At 34.9% G+C, this 6,302-nt stretch overlaps 1 long non-coding RNA gene across 2 annotated transcripts; it reads left to right on the forward strand.

The window, feature by feature from the left end:
- Positions 1–677: 677 nt before the first annotated feature.
- On the forward strand, positions 678–2,229 carry LOC129730167 (uncharacterized). 2 transcript variants are annotated; one of them, XR_008728800.1, is made up of 4 exons: positions 678–1,411; positions 1,470–1,608; positions 1,668–2,112; positions 2,167–2,229. It is a non-coding gene; the product is annotated as an uncharacterized LOC129730167 (long non-coding RNA). The 2 variants fall into 2 exon arrangements; XR_008728801.1 differs by having other exon boundaries at positions 1,668–1,882; positions 1,946–2,200.
- The last annotated feature ends 4,073 nt before the right edge of the window (positions 2,230–6,302 follow it).

Genomic DNA, 6,302 nt, shown 5'->3' on the forward strand with positions numbered 1-6,302 from the left:
ATTAATAAAACATCGAAGCGCATGGCAACATCGAATGACGAGTGAAGAAACATTATTTAAATTTACTAGTCCAGTAAGTGGCATGCTAGAACTGTCATTGTCATAGGAACAATACGATTAAGGTGCAGAAGAATTGAATAGTATGTTACTAAAAGTATCATTCTTTTCTACCCATGTCTGATAGTAAATTAACAGTGAGACTGTATTTTAATTACGCAAAAACAACTTACCATAGTCATAGTCATAGTCATATATAAAAATGTGAAAAACGGTGAAAAATTTTATTTTCACCCAATCTTAGTTTCCTCTCAATTCTTTTATGAGGGCCTGTTACAGAAGACGAGGCGAGCGGCCAGTTACTCGCCTGACCAATTTTACATTACAGATGGCGAGTCAGCTGGATTTTGCAAGAGTAACTCTACTGCGAAACTGCTCGACTCGTTGGATTCAGCTGTCGTCAGCCAAGTTTCACTCGAGTTCCGTAATACATTTTGCTCGCCTCGTCTTCTATAATAGGACCCATAATCCTGTTCGGCACTGTCAGAATAAAATAATGACCTGTTTGCAAGTTACAGATGTAAGTTCTAAATATGAAGGAATAGGTGGAAATGAGTGAAAAGAATGTCCACAAGTCACACGGTTAGTATAACGTTACCGTTAGCAAAATGTACCCTTATTCTTGTTTACGGCCGTATCGCTTTCGTACGAAAGCAGCAGCGGCGTACGAATGCGATACGAACGCATACGAATACGGTTCGTTCTAACCAATTCGAGTTTTCGAACATCGTTGCTTTCGTACGAACGTGCCATTCTTGTTTACGTACGTATGCGTATCCGTATTCTTTTTGCTCTCGTTCGCAAACGTCAGTCAAAAGTTGCGAATCGCTGTACGAATCGCCGGCGCCGGTAGTTTTATCTCGTTTTTCTACTGTTTGGTGTTAGTTTTTTGACAAAATTTAATAAACCGAAGAATTTGTGTTGTTTCGTGAAGTATGAGCAACATTCTGAAGAACATTTGTGAAAATCCATTTTCAAAAATCTCCAGTTTTGTATACGGAAACCGTTTGTCGAAAGTTGCGAATGGCTACGAATCGCCGTCGCCACGGTTTTTTTTCTCGTTTGTTCTGCGTTAAATAAAGTTAGTGCAACATTTTCAAGGAAAAAAGGTGACAAATGATTTTTAAAAGTCCAGTTAGGAAACGAAACAGCAGTCGAAAGTTGCAAATGACTATACGAATCGCCGTCGCCCCAGTTTTTCTGGTTCACTTTCTGTGAAAAGTTTTCTGGCCATATCAACAAAAAGTCAACTACCAGGCAGGTTCTGATTAGCTCAAAAAGTGGATGGGTAACAGAACACAGGATAATTATTTTAACATTGTTCAATTGACACAGATGCCGATTTGTATACTAGGTGTGTTCGGTTAGCAGTGGTTGAAACTTAATAATGTTCAATTCTATTCATAATGCAGGAATAAGCGATCAAGAGCTACAGGAAAATGCATGAAATCACGACTCTTCCTCCGGCAACTATTTATACATGCTGTGATTGATGACTCTTTTGGACGAATTAGGCTGTTTCCAACCATTTTGAAATTAGCAACAAAAAAGGTATTTTATTGTTCATTATTCATTATTTGCATAGCTGTTCTATGTTGTTGTTTTTGCAGGGGATCAAGTATGTAACATAGCAACCGATTCCTTCGGATGTCTCATAAAACCGCAAGCTACCTTTGAACGCAATCTCGTCGAATTAATAAAATTAGGTTATTGAACTGCTGCATGCTACAAAGAAGAGTTTTAAAAGTTGATTACGTGTGATGTTGATCAAAAATACCAGTGACGTATAATTTAATTTTATTTTATCAGAAAAATGATTGAACAAGTATGCAAAACTAATGTGAATAAATTTTATTGATTTTCACAACTGATTGTTCTTTTTATCTAGTTATGATTTTGATAGTTTTGAAGCGACGTTATGAAGCATTTCGTATTATCTCCCGAGAGCGTAAATTGTTGATAGTGGTGAATGGCATAGGAACGGAATTGCAAGTTCGAGTTTCTTTCTTGCTTATTCTGCTCTAAATTCGAAATATGAATACTTATATATTTTTCGTAAGTAGGTATAACAAAAGCATGCATTTCGAATAATCGTTGGATTTTTTTTAGAATTACTAAAATCACAACAGGTTTCAATCCTTATGGACAAAAATTAAATATTCAAAAAGCAACAATTAAAAAAAAATTTCAAGGGGTACCCAGACACGGTACTAAATGGTAAATGGTACTGTGCCTTTCAAACTTTGCGAGCAATTCCACTGTGTCCACTGTGACTGTTTTAACCGACCATTTTTGATGTGGCTGAAACTTTGCATGGATTTGTCTATGAACAAAAGATGCCATTTTGTGCCATTCGTTTATTTGAACCACGACCCATTTTTAAAAAGCTATGTAGAAAAGGTATTGATGATTACAAATATTTTTATAACAAAAACGGTTTGTTTGATCGGTGTGACGTCTTCGGCAAAGTTGTAACAAAAAAGTTAAAATTTTCCAGAAATATTAAAAATGAAAACCAGAAAGGTTAGTTTGATTGGTATAACATCTTCAGCAAAGTTGTACACTACAATTTTGTCCTTAAAAAAAGAATGTTTAAGAAAAAAAAAACACAAAAAATATACAGTCATCCCAGTATTATGAGCCAACCAGTATTATGGGCCAATACACTTTGTATTGGTTTCTATCGTATGTCTATAACTTGTAATAGTCAAATTTAAGTTTTGAGAACGTTATTCACATTCACTTAATTTAAATTTGATTATTAAAACTTATTGAAATATGTTAGAAACCAATACAAAGTGTAGACTGGCCCATAATACTGGTTGGCCCATAAAACTAGGATGACTGTAGTTATAAATTGAATGTGTGTCTCAAAAAACTCACTCTGGTTTTTTTTGAGAGAACTACACACTGTAAGTTTACCAATAACAGTTTACTGAACTTGGGGAAAAAAGTGTGTCATAACAAAACAATTTTTTAGAAGACTAACTTATCAAACAAAGTATTCTGGTTCTAAAAATATTATCGCTATTAGTTGGCTCAGGGAAAAAAACCTAAAGATGGGTTTCTCGTTAGCAGAAAAAACATGTGAACCCAATTGAGTGACCCGAGTGTTTATTATTGAAAAAAATATTTTTAGAGCCAAGACAGTTTGCTTGTTGCGAATAATAATTTTGTACTTTGAAAAAGAATTTTCTTATATAAATATAAATATACACTAAAGTCGCTTTTTACGCGGGGGATACGTGCCGCGTAAAAAAACCGCGTAAATTACGGAATCCGCGTAAAAAAACCGCGTAAATTCAGGAATCGGCGAAAAAGAAAATCGCGTAAATTCCGGAATCCGCGTAAAAAAAATACCGCGTAAATTCCGGAATCCGCGTAAAAAAAACCGCGTAAATTCCGGAATCCGCGTAAAAAAAAAACGCGTAAATTCTGGAATCCGCGTAAAACACATATATATATATATATATATATATATATATATATATATATATATATATATATATATATATATATATATATATATATATATATATATATATATATATATATATATATATATATATATATATACTTCCGGCCTCTAGACATTACCTCGGTTTGTAAAATACCCTTATTGGCAGGGCCGGATTTAGACGGTGGGGGGCCCGGGGCAAATTTGTTTGTGAGGCCCTCTTTTCTACTTTTCTAAAAACATTTAGAGGTAACGTTCTGAAAGGTGTCGAGCAAAAAAAAAAGGTCGCCCAAGGACTAGGGGGGCCTTGAATCGGGAGGCCCGGGGCATTTGCCCCCTTTGCCCCCCCTCAAATCCGGGCCTGCTTATTGGCCTTCTCTTAATTCTAATTGGTCGAAACCTTTTCAATAGTTCAATAGTTCCCATCATAACATTACAATAACAATATAATTTTGCCGCATATTGATGGAGGCGTAAGTAATTCCCCTATCAACTGTTGTGAAAACGAAGATAATCTTTCGGAAACCAACATCATGAAAACATCCTTGAGACTTAAAACACCTTGCAATTAAATTAAATGATGATGAAAATTAACGATATCTACTTTTCCATACAAAAAAATCAAATTGATGAAAACGATTCAAAAATAATGAAGGTTGTTGCAATTCCCCCCACCCACCTCTCGTTACCTACGCCACCGAGATACAGAAAATTCAATATCACGGGATTCGTATTTGTACAGAATAACACAATAATCATCTTTGGTGTTTACAAGTGTTCATGTTTAGCGTTTAGGAGTTTACAATGAACAAATTTGTAGTTGCTACCCCCTCATATTCGCTTTTTCCCTTCCTGTATGAGATAGACTTCATTCAAAGTTACTGAAACATATACGCTACTTTACGACCTGTATTTGCGGAATAAAAAATAATCTGTTTGGCGGTTTAAAAATTAATAAAGGTTGACCACATTCATCAACCCCACCTCCTTTCTCCTAACTACGCCTCTGAGATATAACAAAGTCACTGATGAGGATGACAAAGTTGTTACAAAACCACGTCTCATATTCGAAATCACCTGTATATCAATCTTCGCGGTGTGCATTTTAATAATTTACAAATTGTACTAAAATAAGTACATCTACCCCCCTTACTACACCACTGGGATACAGAAAAATCAAAGTTATAGAAACACACCACCAATCGAAATTGGAACGGTGAGCAAGCTAGGTGTGGAGGAGCTTACAAATAGTTAATTTGCCCCCCCCTCCACCCACCCCCTTGTTACACTAATGGAATATACGAAATTCAAAGTCGTTGAAATACAACAGTTACCATAGACTCTAATACTCTAATACCTGTCGTGAATACGAAATGGCTTAGCTGAGGCGAAGCCCGAAAATCATTTCTTCTCACTCTCTCAGAGAGACTCATGTATTACACTCTATATACTATCGTTACTAATACATTCGAGATGGCATTCAATAAATACGGCTGAGCTGGTCTCAGCGTCAGAAGATTTTTAACAGTTAGCCTATGCAGTTCATATTAGTTTCCCGTTCCGAAAGTCCCCGGTTCCCGCTTAGTTCAGCTACGGTTCACGATATAATAATACCGATTTAATGTTGATCGATCCAGCAGATTTAAAATCATCACAGGTTAACATCATTCACCCCATTCCCCCCCTCAAACTTTTTCCTTGCAACGCCTTTGAGATAAAGAAGGTCGAACATCAAACAGTAACTTCGCAAAAATACATCTCAAACTCAAAAACATCTGATATAAATTTGCACGGTTATCGAGGAGAAAGTTTTCACATTCATAAACCACAAATTCACCCTTCCTTGTCTACGCTTATGATATAGAGTAAAACTAATATTTTAGGAATACTCTCCGTACTCTAAAACCCCTATGTCCAAATTTTCACGGTAATAGGTTCAATAGTTTTTGTGTCTATGGGGACGTTTTAAATAAAATCAAAACTGCATGCTCATGAGCTACTAGCAACAACTGGACTGGTTTAATTCATTGATTCACAATGATCAAACGCAAAGGTAGTTACGCGCATTCTATATAAATTAGGAAAAACCTAAATACTTAAAAGAAGTTCATACAGATTTAATAGTAATTTTGATTTTTTTTGGAGTTAAATTTTTTTTCCAAAAATTTATATTTTGTGTTTCTGTTTCTCCATGATCAGATAATCATTAATGTTTACTCTTTGTAGTTTTTAGAAAAAAAATGGAAACGATTTTTTTTGAGATTATTTTTTTAAATTTTCTTGTAAAAAGAGAAATCGATCTAAAGATGCCATTTAAACATGAAAATGTTTACCATAACACATGTATGTAGTTTTTATAGTTGGTATACATTAAAAATTTTGGACCCGTATTTATCGTGTGTGGCCAAGGTGTGATACTTTCTGAAATAGATTTATAATGATTTTTTTGGATTTTGAATGAAATTTTACACAAATTATCTAATATATTTGTTTTGAGATTTTTTGTATCTTCAATGCCACTTAAATATATCCCAACAAACTATTTAATTGGATACCGGCTCATTAAACTATAGTTAGGCCGAATTAGGCTTAATAAGCTATAAATCAACAAAATTGTTTATTGGAATCAGGTGCGCCTCCATCATCGCATTGTAATGACTCTTCTGGAGACGCGTGGTGATTTCATTACAACAGCCTAACGGTACTGACACAATAAAAAAACAACAAATTAACAAACAAGTATCTCCTTCGGACAAGCCGCAAGAGTTTACAAGAATAGCGAAGCATA

This window comes from Wyeomyia smithii, chromosome 3 (genome assembly GCF_029784165.1).
Source record: "Wyeomyia smithii strain HCP4-BCI-WySm-NY-G18 chromosome 3, ASM2978416v1, whole genome shotgun sequence".
NCBI classification, from domain to species: Eukaryota; Metazoa; Arthropoda; class Insecta; order Diptera; family Culicidae; genus Wyeomyia; species Wyeomyia smithii.